At 34.4% G+C, this 26,241-nt stretch overlaps 1 long non-coding RNA gene across 1 annotated transcript; it reads left to right on the top strand.

Moving 5' to 3' along the window:
- Window positions 1–591: 591 nt before the first annotated feature.
- On the top strand, window positions 592–6,931 carry LOC145686298 (uncharacterized). Its single transcript, XR_014131581.1, has 2 exons — window positions 592–792; window positions 6,642–6,931. It is a non-coding gene; the product is annotated as an uncharacterized LOC145686298 (long non-coding RNA).
- The last annotated feature ends 19,310 nt before the right edge of the window (window positions 6,932–26,241 follow it).

Here is a 26,241-nt window from a genome sequence, read left to right on the forward strand (position 1 = left end):
TGAGTTTACATGTAGCTTTGATTCTTAAAAGGGTAGCTACAGTTTTGGCTTGTGATATGTCAGGCGTTACAGTAATAGTTTGTTCAACTTGTTGCTGAAACAAGTGTCTCTGACTTGAGAAACGTCACAAATAATTCATTTTTAGCATTATTGACATTATTGACTTATGACGTTTCTCCAACCAGTGATTCAATTTAAACATGAATATTCTATACTTTGAAAGGAGTTTCAGATAGAGGTTTCAAAGATAAAATATGTCCAAAACGACTGACCAAGATATAAACTTGGTTCCCTTGTGCACTGAACGCGCCATATGTCTATTCACAGCACTTTCCTAACATATTTATGATAAGAAACAAGACTATCCGCTTTGCTCTGCTCTTCTGACTTACTATGCCTGAAGGGTAGACAAGTTATTATCTTCTTCCAGAAAGAATATCTGGAAAACGAAGACAAAAAGAAATGTGTAAACAAGCTAATAACATAAATTTATTCAGTATCACAAATTATGCTAATTATGACAGAAACTAATAATACTATCTATAGTTTTCTTGCTTATCACTATCATTTTTCTGTTAGGGGAAATTTGGAATGAACCAGTGTAGGCTTCAATAGTAAACATGATAAGTAACAATGTCTTTTTTAAAAACATCCAGTATCGTAATTAGTATTTAAATGTATATTTTGATTCCGTTTGGAACATATATAAGCAATGGTTTCTCAGCACACGCTATAGAAATCCACTTCAGTTTCGGGATAGGAGTCATCATTGCAACAATGAAGTTCTATCTGGTAAGTAAAGTTTGAAATTCTAAGTATATATGTCACTGTAATAATTATAATAATTAATTAAGTACTTTGAGTAAACGTATCTTTTTGAGGCTATTTTAAAACGAGGTTCACTGTTTAAAAGTATCTCAGGTGATCACCACATATAAGGGCATACACGCAGAAAGCGCGAGTGTTAGTAAGTTATCACATTGCACCGGAAAATAATTTGCTTAGTTCATAATCAATACGGCAATAAGCTACTATTATATTGGACACTTAGTTAAGCAATAATATGAACATTTTGCAAACAGTAGTAAAATCTGAAGTTTAACATTTCATATTGTTTGTTTTCATAACAAATAATTAAAATTATATGGAGATGTATTTATTATCTACGATTTATATAGATAAAAGACCAGCCACTACTTTTATCCGAGGATGTCCAATTTTATGATAGAAAATAACGAGAATATTGTCTTCCTGTTAATTTTTGCCCTATTGTGCCGGGTCAACATTGCGGAAAAATTGTTGCATCGTTCTTTAGATTATAAGTCGTGACTAACCTAATCAAAATGTTGCACAGTTTAGTCAAACGCTTACTGCGATGCTAATTAGACTTAGTTCCATCTCTCATTATCTTAATTCCAACCTTTTCCAAATTAAATATTAAAGGCCTTATGAAGAGTTGTTTCTAGAGCCTGACTAAGGTGTGATGCTAACCTTCGTATTTAGTAACATGTAAATGAAGTTTTCAACGATTTATATCGAAAAATACCAACCTCGATTTTTTTCCCAAGGTTCTCCAAACAATTTAGGAGAAATCAAGTAAAGTGATTCCTATTATCTCTTACATTGTTTTCCCCTATTGTATTTGGACAACTCTACGGAAAAGTTACAGTTGGTCATTTTCGATATAAATCGTTGTTAACCTCATTTACATGTTACTAAATAAATCACACATTAGTTAAGCTCTTAGTAAAAACGACTCTGCAAAGTGTTTATTTAGTAATCGAGCTGTAGGGTTCCAAAATAATGTTTTTGAACATCAATTCTCTCAGTGTTTCACGCTTATTTCTAATACTAATAAACAATCACGCTAATAATCCGCTTTACTTCTTAAACTATCGCTTCCTTGCTTGACGTTAATAAATTATGCTAGCTAAGGCAATTTACCGCTTTAAAACTATTGTGACGAATTAATTGCGAGATAAAAACTACATTCTTCCAATTCAATTATTTAAAAATAGGACAAGACCATGATCACATTTAGATTTACATTTCTGTATTTCTACAACAGTTTAAGGTGGATCACTAGTTTTTGTCGGTGCTATGCTAAACGGTGCTTAATAGTGCAGCGTTGCCAGGTAATATCGAGTGTTACTGGTGCTGGATAATAAAGGAAGTAATGATGGAATTCTGCTCGGATACTTGCTGAAGAAATTAATTTTCTACCCTTACAGCATAAGTTCCGCTTCGCAAACTGCAACGCTAGAATCCAAGAATATGATTATTGTGACAACCACAGTAAACGTTCAAATTTGGCAACAGCGTATTATGCTGTTCTGCGCAAGTTTCTTCTCAAAATCTATTTCCTTATATGTAAATTAATATTTAAATAAAATGTGAAAGAAAACACGAAAAACGGTCAAACAATATGTATCTATTTCGTAATAAGATCGTTACTTTAAAATACTTTACACATAGGGGAGAGATGGGACATTTTTACATACCTGAGATTTTAGAACATATCGTCAGCTTGAGAAACATTATTTTTCCTACTTAAACTGTGATTCTTTAGCTACATTTAAAATATAAAAGTTCCGCAAGCTATTTACAAAGATAAAAACGTACTATAAATAAGATTCTGTCTCTATAAGGAAAAGTAGAAGTAAATAATCCAACGGCTACCTACAGTTCACAAAATTTTGAAATCTTTCATATTTCAACTACTAACTGGAAAAAATGTCATAATTTTGGTTGGAGCGTCCCCTTATCTCCAAAGGAGGCGGAGCTTTGCTATTATAAAGGTAACCAAGAAAGTTCTGCCGCTTTTTCACCCACTACCTTCGAATATCGATATGTTACGGATACCTAAGACGTACCTGGAAGATCAAAAATATCCCATTAGCATCGACGACCTTCTGCCAACGCTCTGGAAGGCCATGGATTCCATCGCGGTAGAACACATGGTAATCGGATGGCGCAATGTCCGGGGAGTATGGAGGATGCAGTAGTGTATCTCTTAAAAGACATAAAATGGTGTCCCGGGTCATCCTAGCCATGTGGGGCTTAACGTTGTCCTGTAACAGGAGGGCCCCTGTGCGATTCATATGTGCTAGCTCTAGAGTTCTGAGTTGTTCTTGAATACAAACCAACTGCTCACAGTACAGAGTTGCAATGATGCTCTGAAAAGCTGCTAGTAGTTTCCGATGCACGTTGTCACAAGCATTCCACGAAAAACACAGGACGACCAAAGTACAGTACTGGTTTTGGATGTTTTTGAACCGGTTCATGGGATGCTAACGATGATGACGGCGCCATGGAGCTTCGTACAGGACCCACTTCTCATCATATGTCAACACCCTTCCAAAAATTTCCCCTTCCTCAGACAAGACAGCAAAGAACCACAGGAATCTGCTCGCGTTGCGTTCTGGCTCGGATCCAATCATGTGGAACCCATCGAGTCAAATTGTAGTGTTTCCCAAATTGATAGAGGTGCTACCAAACGGTTTCTTCACACACACAGAATTGTAGATCCAGTTCCTCACCTGTCTGGCTACTGTTCACCTTAATTGCTGCCTGAAGATCTACATTTTGTACATGTGTTGGTCTTCCGGCACGTGGTGCGTCTTCCAGTGTTTCGTCACCGTTTTAAACTTGTTAAACCGCCGTTGCACTGTCCGAGTGGTCAAGACACTCTCACAGAAGGCCTGGCATATCTTCTCCCTTGCTACAGCGGCGTTTGACCCCAGTTTGAACTGGTACACCATACCCGATCTTAGGACACCTTGTGGATGTCTTATGTTTACTCTGTCCTTACTCAAGTTCACTGTGTAACTGAACTGCCTTAATCAGGTAGTATGTTGGATATATACACACCAACAACTAACCTTCGACTTATCTTCATTCGCATTCAACTCACGGTTTGAGGGCTAATTGAACGCAGACCTCAACAAAAATACAGAACTTTCTTTGTTACCTTTATAATAGTAAAGTTTCGAGAACTTCGCCGAATAACATCAAATAGGTTGCTGAAAGTTGAATAAATACTACGATTACTGCATGCTGGATTTTAGCGTCCATGTACAAATATATATTTGGGGTTGATTTTGTTAGACATGTGCCCATTAAAATCACTTGCATGTTATGACCTGGGGGAAAAAATCGTCACATTTTTGCTATCGTGGTTCCTAAATGGTTAAACAATTTTCTATTCGAAGGTTTGTGTACCTATAGGCTATACTTATAGTTCCGGAAAGTCGGAAATATAATAATAGGAAAGTTTTCCATTTTATTCTGGTTAATTTTTATGTTTTGATTACGGAAATCAAGCGATCACACATGATATAGCCTATGTTATTAGTAACTTTTTCTAGTTGATGTTAATCACAATGAAAACTGTGATACATGGAAAATGCACAAAGAGTAGTCTACCCTTATAATTACTAATGGAAGGTGTAGATTGGTACAGAGAAGTAGGGGCACATTGGTCCGTACCAATCCACCCCACATGCATGTGTACTAATGTGCTTCAACCGAACTTCAGAATCTTTAATTCCTATAACTAAAAAATAATTCCACGCAGGGCAATTGAACATAAACGAAATTGTTTTAAAGAATTACACTTTCATGCAATATACATAAGTTTTCAAAACTCCAGTGCTTATTACAAATATAAGCCTACAAAGACTTAAGTCAAAACTTACTTTTTGCTCTAAGAAATGAAGTTCTTTTCTACACAGAGAAAAGAATGCTGCGTCCATCCATCAACTGTGCCTCACGGTGTTCGTTTGTCACCAATATTTCCAACACCAAACTATTGTCCATTTACCTCTTCACAGTGGAAAAATATCTACCTCGTACCAATGTGCCCAGTGTACCAATGCCCCCCCTTTCCCCTACATATAAACATTTCACGAAACTGAGCATTTCTAGTAAAATCTAACAGCAAGTGACACCTTGTGTGTTCATTGTAAAACGAATATAATATTTTCTTTCAATTGTTATCTTTTTCGATATCAGAAGACACAAATAAACGATCCAATGTCTTGTATTGTAGCTGAAACGTAACTCTATCTTATAGTACAATATTTATAATATGTAACGTTTCACTGCACAGTAATTAAGGAAATGAGCTAAAATATGTATTGACTTTCTTGTGGTGATCCACCTTAATTACAATTTAAACTGTATTGTTTCAACTTAAATTTTTGAAAATGCATAGTGATAATGCAGAACATGAACCTGCTCTGCTCTTTAACATTGAGACAAGATCCGTACCCACATTTGAATTTGAATATTTGTGTAGCTTCCAATTAGCTGGAAGTCAAAGTAATGAAATGTAAAATGACAGCAAATTGAGCTGTTAATTACAAATCACTTTAATCTATAGTGTAGAGCAAGCCGAAGATTAGGATGCTGCTATTAGTATTCATTCATAATTGAGGTGCACCGTCATAATTCATTCCTAGTTTTCATATAGTTGTTACTCCCATGTAGGGAGTGTATTTCGAATGATGACCAGTTACACCTGCATTTTATTTATAGTATTCAAATATTTGACTTGAATAAGCGTTTACTCTTTCTAAATCAATATAAGACAGTCACACAGCTAGTTACCAGTAGATATACTCCCGCGGCTATATATTTAGCGTCCCAGCCGTCTGCTCGCTTATATGGTTCTGATCGTATGTTAAGCTGTGGGCCCACATCTCATATAGCCTCCGTGCTGAAAGGAACGCTAAACTTTAATCAACCAACTAGTAAAGATACACTACATATAACGTTATGCCTTCTTGTCCATTTTCTAGAACTGTCTATATTTTCGCCATAGTAAGCACATAAAGACGTTGATAGTGTTAATTAACAATCTTCGTACGCATCAAAAGAAATGAAGAATTGCCTGCTACAATAGATCAGCTTCTCTATTTATCCTTGATGAAACGTAATATTTTATCAAAATCATGCCTGGCTTTGATTTCTCTCTCGTAAGCTTAATATAGGATATAGGAAAAAAACATTTCTGTCGAATTTCCCTTCCAATCGAACAATCTTTTGTCGTTTCCTTCACTATTCTAACACTTACTTGTTGGTATATGTATAAGTTTCTTATGACTCTTCGATCTTTTCACTCCAATCAAACCTGCCCTACAGCTTCCAACAACAATTCCCATTTCACGCGGTCAAAAGCCTTTTCTAGATCAATAGATCAATCTAATCATATAATAATAATAATAATAATAATAATAATAATTTTAAGTCAACTTATTGTATTAATCATAGAAGAGGTATCTAGATTATTTCAACGTTACTATTGCCTATAGCTATCAAACATCAATTGTCCATTAAACGTCAATCATAGATTTTGATTACTGAATACCAGTATCACGAACTTCAGAAATGAATCACTACATTTGGGTTTTTCCCACGTCCAACTGTAACAAAATAATGGTCATGGAGCACTCGTTGGGATCTTCTTACTTTGGTTTCTAACTCTTTATTTATAAAATTTAGATTACGAAAGACAATAGAAGAAGCAGACTATTATGTTTCTATTGAACTTCTTTCTTTCTCCCTTTTTTTCTAATTTCTAAAATATTTTGTGAATTTACTAAACTTCAAACTGTATGTTTTTATTTCTCTCTTTTCAGATTTTGTTGTTGGTTGCAGTTCTTGCTGTAAGTGTTTCCCACTCTTACGTAGCTTACAGCCGTAGATACAAATGTATATTTCGCAATAATAGATGCATTGATTTCCCCTTCAGAAATGTTAGAGCCCATAGTTTGGATCAATTGTCACACTAAAGTCCAGTCTGCTCTTCTCTTATTCTAAATGATGGAGATATGGAGATTATTCAAAGACAGAAATTATACCTTCTTTCCTATGTATGAATAATTTCATTTTATGGATATTGATGAAATAAAATAATGATATATAGAAATATTGTTTATTTTATGATTATTATGAATTGAACACACACACACACACACACACACACACACACACACACATATATATATATATATATATATATATATATATATATATATATATATATATATATATATAAATTTAACTTTAGAAAATAATTTACCCATTGTAATCAAGCCGAAATGATATTCCTAATGAGGGTATGCATTATGTCCTTATGAACAGTCATCAGCAAAAGTATCTCCCACCTGCAATTTGCCATTACAATCAAGGTAATGAAATTCTTGTTTGGAGGGACCCAATACTTTCCGAACGTACCATGTACTGTAAATTTTTCAACACATAATTTTCGGATTATGTATTAAATTCATTTGTTCTTTACTCTAACAAAAATTAATTTGGGAGCTTTGGAATAATCTAGGAAGAATTATATTTTGGGGAATAATTTCTTTATTTATATATTATTTCATTGTAAACTCTGTATATGGGCATTTCAAATGGATGATTATTGAAAGTATACATCTTAATGCGATAGAAAAACATAGCTCGCTAATTGGACAGAAATTGCTGAAATTATACATCAATTTTATATTTGTCAGAATAACTTAGACCCCGTATGTCCCACTGAGATGCCCATATCCTCTCAAAATCTGGTTTCATCCAGTTTTAATATTTTTCATTCGTTTTATATTTTCTGCCGCTAAAACTCTTTGCTCTGATTGGAACTTTATTTCTGACGTCTTAGTATTATGGCGCGTTTTCTGTTGTTCAACTTGGGACACGACTGCAGTAAGCCCACGCCACCTCTGGGAAATTTTGAATTTCTGGATAGAAAAGCCACAATATTAAGAAAAAATTAGTTTCAGTTAATAAATACACTTGTTGGAAGCAGCGGGGAGCGCTGAACTGCAAAATTAAGCAGTGAGAATAGTCAGAAAATCGGTTAGATATGGAATCTCAATTCAAGGACGTCATGTTTACGTCAACAAGTTGCCGTGGACAGAGTGAAACAATAGTGTATTGGTTTGTTTTTGTTGATTAAGATTTAGTGATTTAATACATTTAAGATATCCTCTCCACCTTCTAAATTTTCCGTTTTCTTCTAAATTTTCAATAGGCTTGTCCTTATTTAGCTTTGTGTTTGTACGTAGTATCTGTGCTTTTATTTATTAACATGGCGGTAGTTAGGTTCCTTGGTAGTAGAATTAATTATTGTTATGTCAGTGTAAACGTTTACAGTGAATCTCATTTACCCCTGAATTGATCACGACTTCCAACAATAATGGGCTAAGTCAATAATTCATAGGAGTTATTTTCCCTTCAGTAAAATGCCATTTTCTCCATTAATAGTTTTAATATGTCAATCCTGGGGCATTGACAGTTATCTAAAAATTGAAGAAACATGCTTTAGTTAATAGAAGGGCCATTGGGCTCTAATTATTTCGTTCCTTTTCCCAGTTCATAGAGCTGATTGTGAATATGGTGAAATTTAGTGATTGTTTGATTTACGTATAGTTGAGTTGCATGATAATATGAATTAACATATGTAGTGATTTATGTTAATATTTGCTTTCTCAGTTTATGTGGGATGTAGCATGTATGTGTGTAATTTCATACGTACATAGTAGAAGTAATCTGTGAGTGAAAGTATGATTTATTTATTTACTTACAGTGTAATGTTCTGAAATTATCCACCTCTTTTGGTCAGCAAAGGCAATTCATAGTAATTCCGTACCGTCATTACATAGTATACTGATTATAGTTAACCGATAACAGAATACAAAGCATGTTTAGTAGTACAAAGTTTGTTTTCATACTACCAATGCTATCTTGTGTACTCGCTGCTACTGTTTTGTTACTCAAAAACTTAAGAATCTAGTCAACCCGAAAATTACCCTTCTTTTGCAATTATTGATGCATAAATATTAGTTCTGGACCATATGAATAAATATGTAGACAAATTACATTTTAAATTAGCCTCTCGGAAAAGCACAATACTTTATATAGTCTGGTAATCCAATTATTATTACAATTAAACTTCGCTTTTGTCTCTAAAAAGAAATCTGTCTATATGGCATTATTCTGTTGTCAGGCTGCTGTTTCAAATTCTCTCTCTTCGTTGCTTTCTGTGAACGATCGCATTGTTGTCGCCTTTAAAAATATAATTGCATTTATTTACGAGAATAGCGAATGATATTGAATCCTCGTTGTATATAATGAATGATATGAAGCCGTGAAGTGAAATATACTGTAGTTTGTACTGAAAAAAATTAGTATGAGTTCATACAAATTCTCGTTTATTGATCAGTGTACTGTAGTGACTTTTTGATTTCAACATATATAGTGAGCAGTGGCGTATTTAGGGGGGGGGGCTTCCGGGCTTAAGCCCCCCCCGAAATCTTACTTACTATAGTAAAGTATATGAAATATCTTGCAGAATTTTCACATTTTCAGGCAAAGCCCTCCCCGAAAGTTAGCAAAGCCCCCCCCGAAAGAAAATCGTAAATACGCCACTGATAGTGAGACTGCTTTGAACACTCTAGGGCAAAATGATGGAACAGGGTATCTATAAAGATGTTTGTTATAAATGAGAATAAATATAAATTAATAAAGATGGTGATAATCAGTGGCGTATTTACGATTTTATTTCGGGAGGGGCTTTGCTAGCTTTCGGGGGGGGGCTTTGCCTGGAAATGTGAAAATTCTGCAAGATATTTCATTTACTTTACTATACTAAGTAAGATTTCGGGGGGGGCTTAAGCCCGGAAGCCACCCCCCTAAATACGCCACTGGTGATAATATATATATATATATATATATATATATATATATATATATATATATATATATATATATATATATATATATATATATTGTACTAAATGTGAATAAATATTAGGACACTCGTGTATATATGTGACCAGTTGAGAAATTTGCCACAAGGTATTAATTATATAATAATAATAATAATAATAATAATAATAATAATAATAATAATAATAATAATAATAAATATTTAGTACACTGACCATTACATCATAATTTTGTGTGAGGATAGCATGTCATGTAGCAAATGATAGATTGTATTCTTACTTCGTGGCTCAACATTTGATAGTAATCGGAGATACTATCTGATCATCCAGTCTGACGATGCGAATAGTGGTCATGTAGGAAACGATTCAGGATAGTTTCCAATTAATCGCATAACAGATTAGCTGTTTGCAAAACTAGTACAGTTTAAATATATGTGTTCATCTTACATCAATCCAAGTTAATTACTGTTCGCATAGGTGACGAAGTGGATAGGATCGAATAAGCTAGTAAATTTATTAGAACAGTACCTCGTGTTACCGTACAAGAACGTCCAAAATCCCAATGTCCATGAATTTTCATTTCTTCTACATCTAGCATATATAGTGTTTTAAAATTAGTTGACGTCTCAAGATGTAGCGAATCTTGCGGGCTGGGAGCGACTAGGAAGGACTGGGACCGACTAGTAGTTTAGCAGATAACTTACTAGTGTAAAAATTTATCTTATTTATTTTTTTTAATAATTCTAGCAAGTTCGTGTTCTGATTTCTTCTGTTTAATCGGCCTTATTCTAGTTTTTTTTCCATACTTTACTCGAAACATCTCTCAGTTTCTGAGAGTCGGAATTTTTTTTTTTTTTTTTTTTAGAAATTCTTAATTAGAGACCATGGTTTTGACCGGCTACCGCGCGTAATAAGATTTCCATAAAGTCATAGTCTTTGTGAAAATGTTATTCTTGGCACAGATTTTAGCTGCACTTGGGGATATATAATATATAGGCCACGTATTTAGTGGGCAGCCTGTTTTTCCGCATATAAAAGTATATTTGGCTATGAATCGTCATGTGTCTAAATTCGACAACTTATCTAGGTAGATTTAGTGTACTATTGTATTTTCTTTTGGCGCTCCGCTTTTTCTTTCTCTTCTCTACCTATCTCTCTATTATAATTAATATTTTTTTTACTTTCTCAACCTGCCCCCTTGCCGAGTTTTGAACTTGACAAATATCAATCCTTTATCATTTATCCTGAATTACCAACTCAGATGTTGCGAGACGCGATTGGTGGAGGGTTTTTGTTGATGTTGAAGATAAAGGGATCGTTTCCCATCACAATTAAACCCACTGTGGTAGCGAGCGATAGTTCAGTATACGATTAAATTTTGCTTCCTTTCCTTTTATCATAATCCGTATGAAATTCTCTGTTGCACTCTTAATCATTTCTACTTTCGTTTCCATTGGTTACCATAAAGGTGAATGTTGTCGTAGTTGTTTGGCCCCAAAAGTATTATTAACATTTTTACAGTCATAACCTTATATACAGGGTGAGTCATAAGTCCTTGGACAGATGCATAAGTTTGAAAATCAACGGGAAAAGTAAAAGGTGATAATGGGAACAGAGGTTTGATGAAGGGCCGCAACTTTTGGAGTGTATGTCATTCATGGCCGCCGTCTTGAAATATGCCATTTTGGATTCACGTCAATTTTTTTTAAATGGGAAGGAGGTGTATGACACATCAAATAACACTAGCTTGAGTTGATAAATTTAGTTTTGTAATTTGTTTTTTCTATCTTGTACAGTTTAGCAATTATTAATGTTCAAAGGTGGGACATTACCTTCATAGTGAATGCTACAACACATGTTCTGTTGTCCATCCCGTGCAATGCACAACTGTAGTCGCCGCAACCATTCTGACTGCACACGGAGGAGAATGTCTCCTGAAATTTGGTCACTGGCTTGTTGGATGCGTTCCTCCAGATGTCTCAAATCACGGATTGTCTCAGCATACACTATCTGCTTAAGATGTCCACATAGATAAAAATCAAGGGGTGTTAAGTCAGGTTATCTGGGCGGCCACTGCACGGGACCACGGCAACCAATCCACTTCCCTGGCTAGTTGTTCATCCGACCATTTACGGATACCAAGTCCATTGTGTTAGGCCGCTAAATCGTGCTGAAAATAAGATGGGAAAATGCCGTCAGCGTTCAGTGTGGCAGGGAACACAAGGTCCAGCAGCAACATCAGATACTGTAGTGCAGTTAAGATGTTGTAAATGAAAAATGGCCTAATGATGCGGGTGTCCCATATGCCACACCAGACCACCACCATCGCTGGACTATGTTCTCGACTCGGGTCATCCCAGTTCGGATTGGCGTCACGCCAGTATCGACAATTATGTCGATTAACCTCCCCGTTCCAAGTGAAATACTCCTCGTCGCTGAACATTATGCCCTTGGCAAACGCAGGATCCAATTCATGTTGTTCAGTAGCCCCCATGCAGAATTCCAACCGGCGATCAGAGCCATCCTCGTTCAGTTTATGTTGCATGTGCAGCTTGTAAGGATGCCACTGATTGGCGTGCAATATCCGGACAACATAGGATTGGCTTATTGCACATGCTAGGGACACACGACGGGTACTTCGTTTAGGATTTTTCACAAACGAGGCAACAACCGCCATTGCAGTTTCCTTATTGGTGGCAGTCTTTGGTTGTCCACTACGTTCCCTATCTTGAACAGAGCCCGTTTCCTGGAATTTGGTGATCATATGAGCCACCGTGCTGTGCGATACCGGTTCTCTGTCTGGGTGCCGTCTGTTGTAGTCAGCTGCTATTGTTCGGTAGTTTCGTTCCCCTGATATTAGGTTGATTTCGATTTTCTGTTCACGTGTCACACCCATTTTAGATAACCTGGAACAAAGAGAGAACTGGGTCAGTAAGTATCAAGGTAGTTTCCCACCTTTGAAGATTAATAACTTCTAAACTGTGCAAAATAGAAAAGAACAAATGATACCGCTAAATTCCTGAGTTCAAGCTAGTGTTATTTGATGTGTCACGCACTCTCGTTCAAATTTTTAAAAAAATGACGAATCCAAAATGGCGGATTTCAAGATGGTGGCCATGAATGACATACACTCCAAAATGTGCGGTCTCTCATCAAACCTCTGTTCCCATCATCACTTTTTACTTTTCCCGTCGATTTTCAAACTTATGCAGGTGTCGAAGGACTTTTGAGTCACCCTGTATATTATGTGCTTACGTGCCTGTCTTGCACATTAAATGTCCACTATTTTAAACAGAATGCTTGAAAATATGAGTTTTATCATTATGTGCGGTCAATTAGTTAAATTTGTGATATAGTCAGATTTTCTTAAGTGAAGTGTTGCAACCTGGAAATTTTATTTCTCGTGGTTATTAATTGAAACAGTAAATAATTATTGAATACATGTATGTTGAGATAGAAATACGTGTGGAATATAAATATGATATTAAAATAAAATGTGTAATGTTGAATGGAGTAAACAAATATATGTAAAAGGTCTCGGTACCTACCCCGAACGGTCGTTGGCTGCCATACTTTCGAAATATCCGACGAATATAACTGTAAGTTTTAAAATAATGCCACATGTTAGATCATATTCTTCATTTTTTTTAATAATATTAAGTAATATATGTAACTATTAACATCTTCTGTTATTATCCTAACTGCATGTAGCATGGAATTAAGGCAGGTTGTAATCGTAACCCTAATTTATCAGACATCTACTCTCAAGTTTATCAATCTGAATTATTTTTGTACCACTACGTTTCAATTTTATCCATTATATACGAATCCTCAAACCTGAAAAGTGTTCCACGTCTATAATCAAGTTCTTGATATAAAAGAGAAATCCCTTTGGACTTAGAAAATTCTCGTTTTGCTATACGTTGTACAAATATAACTACAAACATGTGCGCCTTTTGATATAAGGCGATAGTAATTTAAATCTGGTCAATGAACGAGATAATGTCTGAAATGACCCGATATGTGACGTAATCACCTTGGTATTAGTGACAAAACTTTGTTCTCTTAATCTAGGAAATGGAAAATTGTATAGACAAATTCGCCTACAGACTGAATATGTCGTTTACGATTCATAAACGTGATCTCATGTGTGTACGTTTAAATAAAATGAAGTTAAATAGATGGAAAGCAAAAGGCTGCTTTGATAACACGTGAGACTTCACAAATCGTCTGAAAGTACAAGTTAGTTTTATATATATATATATATATATATATGAGATACAGACTCATTCTAACCATCATTTAAAATATTTACGTAATATTATAGAAACATTTGCATCTCACTTTATCAAAATTTAAATAATAATTATTTTTTCTTAGTCTATGTGTTACGAACAAATATATGTATCTACATTGCTGTAATTCAATATTATATGTGGAATGACACATTTATATGTATAAATATTTGCATATTCATAACATTTTGTGTTTAATTTTTTAATAGATGTAATAAATGTTCACCAATTGTAGTTAGATAATGGTTTCTTTTAATCTGATTTACCTATAGCAACACATTGTCCTGTTTGTATGTGTGTGCGAGAATTTATGACAAATTTAGCTTTTAAGTGGTAGCATTTAATATTGATTTTTGACGATAGTGTTTATAATAAGTGTGTAATAGTATATTATATGTATTGGTGCTTGACTCAAGTCATGATAAATAACTAACTCTAAATTTACTCTAAGTCGACTATGGGAGGGAAGCCAAAATAACAGGATAAGCATTAATAACGTCAGTTTTTTTTAGGAATCTCGAAAACTTCTATTTGTGGAAAATATATACATTACTTTGATCTTTTCCTTTCTTTTGCTAATTCAAGTGTGTGTTTGATCTCCACCTTGGATATTCAGATACTGGATAAAGGATATTCAACATTTGGAAACAACAGGCAAACGGTTAAATTAAAACTTCTCATCACCTGGGCTGGGTCAGGCCAACTTCCACTTGTGCAGTTGCCTACATCCAGGTCAGGATCGTATGAGGGAACATGTATCTCTTCGGGAACACTTCAGAATTGATTCTCAAATAATAACATTCGGGTATGAAACACATTTCCCATAATTACTCAAGTTTCTTTATCATATTACTCTCATTACCCAATAATCCTTAATCTCTAGTTATTTCTTCCTTACTCCTTTCCTTCTTTCCTCCTATCTCTTTCTCTTCCTTCTCACTCTTTCTTTTCCTATTTCTAATAAAACTGGATAGGGGTCGTGACTGGGAGTTGTCGCTATAGACACGGCCATAAGTTTTCTTTTGACGTTTCTCTTCGGAAGTCCGATATTAATTAACCAATAGCTAAATATACATATAACAGAAAATAAAAGATATAAATACGTAATTCGGCAATTCATTCCTTTTAATTTAGTGACTAACTTATCAAATTAGAAGTTGAAGTAAGTTAGCGACAATTATAAGAAGGGTTACAACTCTCCTCCATTCCCAATTACGACAATTCGCCGTCTTCAGTAAGTGATTTAGGACAGTTACCATGGAAACGGTTGTTTTACATGGTAACAGATCTTGAATTATTTGGTGAGTATCAGAAATTGAGATCGAGCACATTTAGAATTGATCATAAGCATGTAACTGGTGGAATGAATTCATTATTGACTAAATTATTATAGTCGTTGGCTGTTCTGATGTTTCTGCTTTTTTCTGTAAGAAAGAGAAGGTAATAGATACTAAACTTTAGGAAAATTAAATTTTAAACGTTGCAAGACGATCGATTATGGAGTAAGTGTGAGTTTATTATTTTATGATAAGTATTTGATTCATAAACTTTGTCTTGTTAGTTTGTAAGTACTTGGTGTTAGATACATATTGAAAGAGCAGAAATAGTAAATTATTACACAGAAGAAATTCAGCAGTGAGAGACCTGATAGAAAGAAAGATAAAATGTAAAAAACAAGGAGAAAATATTAAATATAACAATATTCTTAAAGGATATTAAGGGATAATAAGTTAGTATCATTTCACAGTATGACATTAAGATTTACAAACACTGCGAATTTAATAAACAAACTGAGCTCTCTCGTGGCTAAGCGGTTCGCGCACGCGCCTATAGCGTGGGATACCCGGGTTCGATTCCCGGCGGGAGCTCATGTGGTTCGGATTCCACGTTAATCAGTAGTTCCACGTCTCATATAGCCTCGCTGCTGAATGGGACGTTAAACTCGAAATCAATTCAATACTCAAATTTGAAGGTGCATTTGTAAGTACTCTTTGCAATAGAATAGGCCTAATAAGATTAAAGATAGAACATGTTCCTCAGACGCTGCTTCCAAATCGAAAAACCATTACTCGTTAACCCTTACTATTTTTGTTCTATGGTGATAGAGGTTCAAACCGAAAAATCTTTTTTTAATCACTTCCGGTTTGAAAAGAGGGCTAAGTGAGCAGACGGAACGTATTATTAGGATGTTGAATCCCTGGCAAAAAATTATATCTTGATAGCATTTAGCGTTTTTGCTCTACGGAAATCAGTATTGAAACCAGACTCGTTATAGTGAATTTGAACCGTTTCGGATTTCGGTCGAGTGTTACAGATAGGCATGATATGTTGGTTTCTAACGCTGAATAGTTTGCAAAAAAACAAAAAAAAAAAAAAGCTTCTTGCTATATATTACCGTTTTCGTTCTATACCGATAAACATTGAAACTTGGAAATGTCTAATTTAATCACTTCCGGTTTGAATAGAGGATTAACGGTGCAGATCGAATCTATTCTTAGAATGCTTAATCGATTAAAAAAGCGCATTTTGATGACATTTACCATTTAAGCTATACGAAAATCAGTATTGATACCGGAAGTAATAGTAAATTTGGACCACTTCCGCTTTTATTAGAGTTTTGCGGATAATCATAGTAAGTTGGTTTAAGACAATGAATAATTTACAGGAAAACGCTTCTCGCTATCTGTTATCATTTTTGGTCTATGGCGATAAATGACTAACTTGAACCACTTCCGGTTTAAATAGAGAGTTAATGGAGGAAATGAAACATATCTTTGGGAAGCTCAATCGATTGCAAAAATAAACAGCATCTCGATATATCTTACCGGTATTGCTCTGATTCCTATCGGTAGACAGACGGACTGATACACAAAGCTCTTCTTTAAGAATTCCGACACTTATGCATAGCATAGTTTGCAAGTCTAAAACGACTAAGTTTATGAACATTATTGAAGGATGTTAAAGGATATAATTGAACGGATTATGTTTATTGGTATTATTAGAAGATATTAGAGGCTAGAAAGAAAAAAAAAGAAAAAGAAATGAAATCTTTGAGTTTTACGTCCCAAGGTTATGCCGGTTAGGCTAAACGAGACGGTGATGTTGAGAGACGAGTGAAATGGTGGAATGAAGAAAGTGGGAGGAAACGGGAGAATCCCGAGAAAAAACACAAGCACGGTGTTTGACCACCACAAAATTCACTTGGCGCGAGCTGGGATCGAACCCGGGACCCCAAGCAACAGAAAGAAAAAAATTAGTTTGTTGTCATAAACAATATTAAAAGACAAAAAAGGTAAAGATTATAATAAAAACGAAAAATTGTTACGCTAATAGGAAGAGATTAATAGTAAAACATAATGTACAGAAGTTTCTAAGTAAGCGATAAATGATATGTCTATAATAGCAGAATTATTATTATTATTATTATTATTATTATTATTATTATTATTATTATTATTATTATTATTATTATTATTATTATTATTATTATTATTATTATTGATAAGCAATTTATTCAGATGGTGTTGGATAATAAATATAGCAGCGATTACTACTTGAAAGATATAGGAATTCGAGTGCTGAATTATAGTAGCTATAAGAAGTCAATCGATAATGGTAGTACTCAGTGGCGTATTTACGATTTTGTTTCGGGAGGGGCTTTGCTAACTTTCGGGGGGGCTTTGCCTGGAAATGTGAAAATTCTGCAAGATATTTCATTTACTTTACTATACTAAGTAAGATTTCGGGGGGGCTTAAGCCCGGAATCCACCCCCCCTAAATACGCCACTGGTAGTACTATATTCAAAACGTGAAATATTAAGAAGAATGTCAATTATAATTCTTATAACAATTAAAAATGAATTATGTTGGGAGAAACAATAGAACATTTTTGACAAAAATTAAGTTGTTTTAACTATGACAATTGACTTGATTTTATTCTTAATATGCATCTTCAGAATATCTTTAATTACAAACTTGTATTAAAAAAAAACATATTTTATCTTGAAAGATTAAACTGTTACTTTATTTAATAATGTGTTTAAAGATAACATTGGTATCAACATCTTAAATCTTAATATTAGAAGTGTTCGTAAAAATTGGGATGAGCATTTCATTTTATTACAAAATTTAGAATTTAATTTACATGTATTAGTTCTCTCCGAAACATGGCATAATCAATATGAAATAAATTTAAAAAATTATAATTGTTTCTTCACAAAACGATCTCTAAATAAAGCAGATGGTGTAATGGTATTCATAAATAATAATATTAGTATTGAGAATATTACAGAATTAGAATTAAATGATGCTTCTGGTCTAAGTTTAAATATTTCATATGGCAAAGAAAACTATAATTTAATGTGTATTTATAGAACGCCAAGTGGTAATGAAGGAGAATTCTTACGCTCCTTCAAAAATGAACTTAAAAATGTCAAAACAAATGGGTTGGTTATTGGAGACATAAATTTTGACATATTAAGTAATAGGTACGACGAAAATGTAGACAACTACTTAAACATACTTTATAAAAACGGGTATATTTCATATATAAATAATTATACAAGAGTAACTGAAACAACTAAAACATGTATAGATCATATCTTTTTAAGGCAAAAATATAATCAAAATGTCACTGCAGCAATATTGCATACGGCAATTACAGATCATTATATTACTAGTGTTAACTTAAATATGGAAATTGCCGATAAATCAATAACAAACAAACCTAGAACTATTATAGATTACCAAAGACTAAAAAATGAAATACAGAAGTGTAGTTGGTTGAATGTGTATCAAAGTTTGGATGTAAATTTAGCTACTTCAGCTTTCATTTCGACATTACAAAAATGTATTAAAACTTCACAAATAGTAATTGAAAAAACTATCCCAAAATATCGTAAGTTAAAGCCATGGATAACTGATGAATTGATATTACATATACGAGAAAGAGACAAATTAAGCAAACTTGTAATAAAAAATAAAGATAATCTAGAAATAAAAGAACACTATAAAAATATAGAAATAAGGTAACTCAACTGATAAAAATGGTAAAAAATGAGTACTATAAAAAGCAGATTGTTAATTGTGAAAATAATACAGGTAAATTATGGAATGTAATATCAAACATTATTGACAAAAAAGAAAACAAAAGCATGGACATTAAAGTAATATAAACGGCTACAGGTAACATTAACTTTCAGCAATATCCTAAACTAGTAGTTGACACATTCAATAAATATTTCTGCAATATAGGTGAAAGGTTAGTAAAAAATGTAAATTTAACCAAAATAAATGAAAATCTAGGAAACAAAGCTAAAAACAGTATGTTTTTTACGGTTATTACTGAACAAGAAATCTCATTTTATATAAACCAACTAAAAACAAAATCGGCTCCAGGACTAGATGAAATAACTGCTAAAATATTGAAAAATTTAAAAGAAGAAATAACTAAACCACTGTTGCATATATATAAAATGAGTTTAGAAACAGGTATTTTCCCTAATCAATTTAAACTAGCACTCGTGAAACCAGTATATAAAAAAGGGTCAAGAAAGGATCTCAATAACTATAGACCAATATCGCTACTTAGTAATTGTGCTAAAATATTAGAAAAATGTATTAAAAAGAGATTAGTTTCCTTTCTTGAAACTAATAACATACTTGAATTAAATCAGTTTGGTTTCTGAAAAGAGAGAAGTACATCTGATGCCATTTATAAACTAACGGAAATAATAATAAATTACATGGATCATAACGAAAAAGTAATAACAATAATTTTGGATTTAACCAAAGCATTCGATACAATATCTCATAATATATTGTTAACTAAGCTAGAACATTATGGAGTAAGAAGTGTAGTACTCTGGTGGTTTACTAGTTATTTAAGTAATAGATTGCAAGCTGTTAAAATTGGAAATGTTATGAGTGACTTAACACAGGTTAGCTATGGAGTGCCACAAGGATCAGTATTAGGTCCAATTTTATTTATAATTTATATAAATGATTTGTACAATATAGGCATTGATGGCTATATTCAATCTTTTGCAGACGACACCACTATAACAATAACAGGGAAAAAGTGGGAAGAAACTTATAAAAAAGCGGAAATAACAGTAAAGAAAGTAAAACAATGGCTTGAACAAAATTCCTTGGTACTAAGCTTAACGAAAACCAATTATATTGCTTTCTCACTAACAATAACCGGACAGCCACAAAATTTTGTCTTAAAACATCATAACTGTATTAATACTTTAGACTGTAACTGTAATACAATAAATAAAGTAACTGAACAAAATTATTTAGGAGTGAAAATTGATAAACATTTAAAGTGGACATCGTATATGCAACATGTAGCCAAGACATTAAGAAAATTGCTGTATAAATTTGTACAATTAAGAGGGTGTTTAGAATTAAAAGTTTTACGTATGGTATATTATGCACTAAAACAAAATATATTACAGTATGGTATCTTAAGTTAGGGATCTGCCTATGAGACGCATATAAGACCTTTAAAAGTTCAGCAAAATAATATTATAAGAATATGTTTAAATAAAAACAAAGAAGACAGTCTAGAAAACCTGTATAGAGAATTTTCAGTCTTAACTGTTGAAAAATTATATATAAAAGCAGTCCTACTCTATGTAAAAAAAAAAAAAAAACGAAAATGAATGGAATAAAATTTCTCATGGGTATGGAACAAGAAAAGTAACTCAAAAAGATCTTGAAACAATAAAAGTAAATAACGGTATATCACAAAATCAAACATATTATTTGGCTCCGAAACTTTATAATAATACTCCAAAAGAAATTAGGGAAGAAGGAAAAATGCATAGATTAAAAATACTAATAACTAATTGGTTAAAGGATATAAAGAATGATGACTTAAGAGCGTTAACGTATTAAATTAATGTATTAAATTAGTAAATAATCGACTAAAGTCACTTGAAATATGCTTATCTACAACTACTGGGGGTTTATTTTTTTATTTTTTATTTATTTTTTAGAAAAAAAAGGAAAAATAGAGAAGGGGAAGGGAAAAGAAAAAAATGGAGGAGAGAAGGAAGAAAAAGAGAAAAAAGAGGGAAAAATGATAAAATTTCACTTATATATACTTTATGAAGATGGTTTCTCACTCACAAGCGAAAGCTTCTGTGAAGAGCCATCTATCATAATCATATTCCGGCCTAATTCATAATCATATTCCGGAGAATTTCCGGCCTAAAAATAGATATACTATTTGTGTGTACAGTGTGTGTGTCCACTATGTCTGTATTGTTACTTGTATAAAAATAAATCAAATAAAATAAAATAAATTACTAGGTTCTTTTGATGCCGGATATGCAATTTTAAGCAAGGTTGACTAATTCTTTAAATGGTAGTTAAATGAAGCTTTAATTTCCATAGTTCTGTAAATGGTTGTTTTATAATCAACTTGAACCTTGTAATTTGAATATGTAAGCCTTCTGACAAGGTCCTTAACTTGCTAATATTCATTCTTTACTACGAATTTTCTCGTATGTTCTAAATGATTGTTTGTACTTTTGTCTATGAGCTGTTTACAGCACCAAAAATAGAGTTATTATTATTATTATTATTATTATTATTATTATTATTATTATTATTATTATTATTATTATTATTATTATTATTAAATGTTTGGTGAAAGCTTTCTCCCACTTGTCTAATAACTAGAGCGCACCCCTTTGGTGCACGTATTCCCGGGTTCTGGAAGAGCATTGAACTCATTACGGTGGTTTGGATTCCACTGTAAACAGTAGGTTCACAACTCGCATAGTCTCGCTGCTGAAATGAAATAGTAAATTTCACACAAACGAACAAAATGTTTGGCTAAGAAAGTGACAAGTCATCTCTGACAATACCTTCTTCTAGGACATTACAAAAAAGCAGAATAAAAATGAATGTGACTTCATACCTCTTAAACGACCTTATAATCTCAATCAAATTTTCAACATAATTTCGCTCTGACGGTGCAACTTAATGTATATATATATATATTGGTGTTGGACAAATTTCAATTGAATTAACAATTAACAATTAATCTGTAAATTTAATTGTTATTTGCAATTAACAATTGAAGTAGGTAATGGTTACTTGTTAATTGCAGTTGGCCATTAATAAAGGAGAATCAATTGCAATTAATCAATCGATTGAAAGTAATTGCAGTGGAAAGTAATTGCAGTTGAATTTAGTCATTCAATTGCAATTGAAATTAATTGGCAATTAATTCAATTGCAATTGATTTCCACACCAATTACTTTCAATCGATTGAGTAGACTTGATTTTGGGTTTTAATGTCCCGTTCAGCAGCGAGGCTATATGAGACGGGTACCTACTGATTAACGTGAAATCCGAACCACATGAGCTCCCGCCGGGAATCGAACCCGGGTCTCCCACGCAAAGGCGCGCACGCTAACCGCTTAAGCTCGTTTTCAATCGATTGATCAATTACAATTGATTTTCACTGATTAATTTTCAACACTGTAGTTAAGAGAGGGCGTGGGGCAATGAAAACTTGAGCCATGACCATTTGACCCACCACCCATCGTGACACACGACCCACCGTGACTCACTCTGACCCACTACCCACCATCAACTACTCTCACCCACTGTGATCCACAGACCCACCAAAACCCATTGTCATCAACTCTGACCCATGAATCACGCCCTCTTCTCTACTGACTAAAGAGTTTAAACTTGTAATGAAACAAGACTAGGAAATTATCACTCATCGGAGTTTGAATTTCTACGGTCAATCACTCAAGCACCGCTCTCTTACAATAACGGTGGATCTGACCTCTCGTATAAATAAAATAAAAATTTTGCTTGTGTGTCTGTCTGTCTAACTCTGTGCGGCCTGTGGACCAAATGAGTGGACCGAATGTTTTCAAAATTTGGTCACCGGTAACTTGGTCTAGGTCCCAGATCAAGACGAAGAGCTTTTTTCAAAATTCGAACCAGGAGGGTCTCAGGGGCGCGTTTACCGGGACATGTAAAAGTAGTAGAAAATGAGCGATATTAGTGTCGATTTCATAGTTTTCGCGGTCGTTGAGATCAATGATAAAACTCCGATCGCATTAACTTCCAAATGCACCCTATTCGCCTGCGGGCCGAGGGTCAACGGAGAGGGAGAAGGGATACCGAAAGTAATCCAAAATGACTGATATTACTGTCAAATCCATAGTTTTTGCGGTCGTTGACATCAATGGTGATACTATCATTGGCGATGACTTTCAAATTGTATGCGGGCTTTGGATTACCAGAGAGGTAATTCCGAGACATGTAAAAAATAATCGAAAATTACCGATATTAATGTCAAATCCATAGTTTTCTGGGTCGCTGAGCTCAATGGTGAAACTCTAGACCTCGTTTACTTTAGCCCTACATTTAGCCCCCACAAGCTAAGGAACGGGGGCATTATAAAGAGGATCACGAGACATGTAAAAATAATCCACAATGACCGATATTAGTGTCAAATCCATAGTTTTCGCGGTCGCTGACATCAATGGTGATATCTTCATTAGCGATGATTTTCAAATTCAGCCACCAGGCGGGCTAATTATGCGGGCCGAGACTCACCGGGGTGGAGAATTGGGAGACGTAAAAATCATGGAAAATGTCCGATATTAGTGTCAAATCCATAGTTTTCACTGTCGCTGAGATGAATGGTGATACTCAAACAGGCGTTGACCTCCAAATACAGACCCCATCGACTGGTAGCCAGAGGCGACTTTTTCACAATTCGAACCAAGGCGGTCTCAGGGGGCATTTACGGCGACATGTAAAAGTATTGGAAAATGGCCAATATTTTTGTCGAATCCATATTTATTGGGATTGCTCAGATGTATAGTGAAACCCCCGATTCAAATTCAGCCCCCTCGGCCTTCCCAATGAAAACACACGTATGTTGTTGGATATATATATATTCACACAAAATATATCCAATTTTAGAAATGTTTCTTAATTGTTCTTCCGTTGTTCAGTTTGCTTAGATTGATATTTATCTGATCCGTGCGAAGAACGGGCATAACAGCTAGTACTAAATGGTAAAGTGTTTGTCATGGATCAAATTACAATGAATTCAATTATAGAGATAATTATTATAATTATCATTGATAATTATTTCCTTGTTGAATTATAGGCAATTTTCAGTGGAAAAAAGAATAAAATTTGAAAATCCTAAATCAAAATAAAATAGACCAACGTAAAGGAAAACGGTATAAAATTTTCCATATAATTAAGCGTACCATACAAACTTAAAATTTCCATGTAATTAAGCTTCCAGTACAAATTTTATCTTTCTTTTTCTCACAACTTGATTATCTTGTGCTCTGAAAGCTAAACACAAGCTTCAGCAATTATTATAATAGAAAGCAGTGGATATATAATGCGAAGCACTGTATTTTTTGTTTCTCAATTTGTTTCTAAACAAATACCGATCGTTTTCGCTTATTTTTTTACAAATCAACCTACTACTACAAGGTGAAATTAACGACCTCAAAATTCGATAGTGGCGGAACTCCCATCTTGGAAACCCATTTTGACCCACTTCTAGTGACGCACAAAACGTGAAAATACGCGCTCGAAACGGCAAGAAACTGGCACTAAACGATGCGAAAGAAGGACCTCGAAATTCGTTGGTGGCGGAACAGTAGATCATTTTCGTCCCACCTTGGAGACTCATTTTAACCCACTTCCCATGACGCACAAAACGTGGAAGTAGACGCACAAAACGATGTGAAGGAAACGACCTCGACATTCGTTGGTGGGGGAACAGCAATAACTTGTTCAGCCATATTTGTAGGCCCATTTTGACCAACTTCTGGTGACGCACAAAGCGACACAAAAGATTCAATACAAAGTACCTCGAAATTCGTTGGTGGCGGAACAAGATAATGACGCCGTGAGCACCAATATAAGTACATACAGTAGTTCTTACCATCAAGGCTGAGAACTGCTCGGTACAATTTTTTAGCCAAAGCAGAAGCTCAACCGGGATAATGATGTTAACCGGTTCGGCTCGGTTCAACTGAGCGAACAGTTTGATCTGGCTTGGTTGGGATGACCCACCGACTTGTCTCAACTGAGCCAATGGCTCGAACCAACTCGGTTGAAACGAGCCCATCGGCTGGGTTCGAGTCAGTTCAACTGACCCTACGGCTCGGTTGGGCTAAGCAATCAGCTCGGTTCGGTTCAGCTCAAGTGAGCCATCCGCTCGAGCTGGCTCGGTTGTGTGAGCTGTTGGCTCGGCTCACTTCTCGGTTCGGCTCGATAAGTGAATGAGCTGTGACTGAGCCGCTTGAGTCGTTGACAACCCTAAACCCGCGTCGAGCATTTTTGAACATGTTTGGCTGAAGTTCTATAAGTTTCAACAATTTTTGGCTCGAGCCCAAATAATTCCTCCTCCGAACTCACACCTAGAACCTCGTGACCGATGTCCTTGGCTCCTGAAGATTTCTTGACGACCGAGATCGACAGTCAACTAAATTTTAGTATTCAGATACAAACCGCCTATATTCCATATTTATACAAGGTGTTATAATAATAATTAATTATAGTAGTAGTAGAAGTATTGTTGATAATTATATTGTCTATGTAGGATACTTGAAGAGAGTAGTACTTGGAACTACATAAAGGATTTAGCACGAATTGGCTCGTTTTGGCTCGACTCGACTCGAAACTCGATCCGAATTCGAGTCGAATTGGGGAATTTTTTCGAGCCGAGTTCTCGAGTCGCGCTCAAAGATGTCTGTTTAGAGTCGAGTCGAGTTTTAAAGAAAAACTCGCTCGAACTCGCTCGTGCCCATCCCTATTTTAGGCATGACGGGAATATAGAGTTCCTTCGAAAGGGGATAATACGATAAACATAATATATTTATAAAATACTGATTTTAACGGCTTTCTTCCGAGGGGGTTGAAGGGATGGTAGTTATCCAGCATTTCTTATAAGTACCTTATTTGAAATATGTAAAATAGTAACAAGTGGACAACACAATATACACACATCTTCTTACCTTCAGTTTTAATTGTTGATTTCAATTGCAATTAACAATTACAAATTGAAATCAATTACGTTTGTGACTTAATAATTCTTGAACTAACAGACCGATCTCGATCAAGTTAGCCACAAATGAAGTTCAAGTGTAGGATGTTTTTTGTCATTTTACTTTAACTTCGCTACTTAGGGTCGGGAG

Source organism: Thermobia domestica, chromosome 1, assembly GCF_964235325.1.
Source record: "Thermobia domestica chromosome 1, izTheDome1.hap1.1, whole genome shotgun sequence".
NCBI lineage: Eukaryota > Metazoa > Arthropoda > Insecta > Zygentoma > Lepismatidae > Thermobia > Thermobia domestica.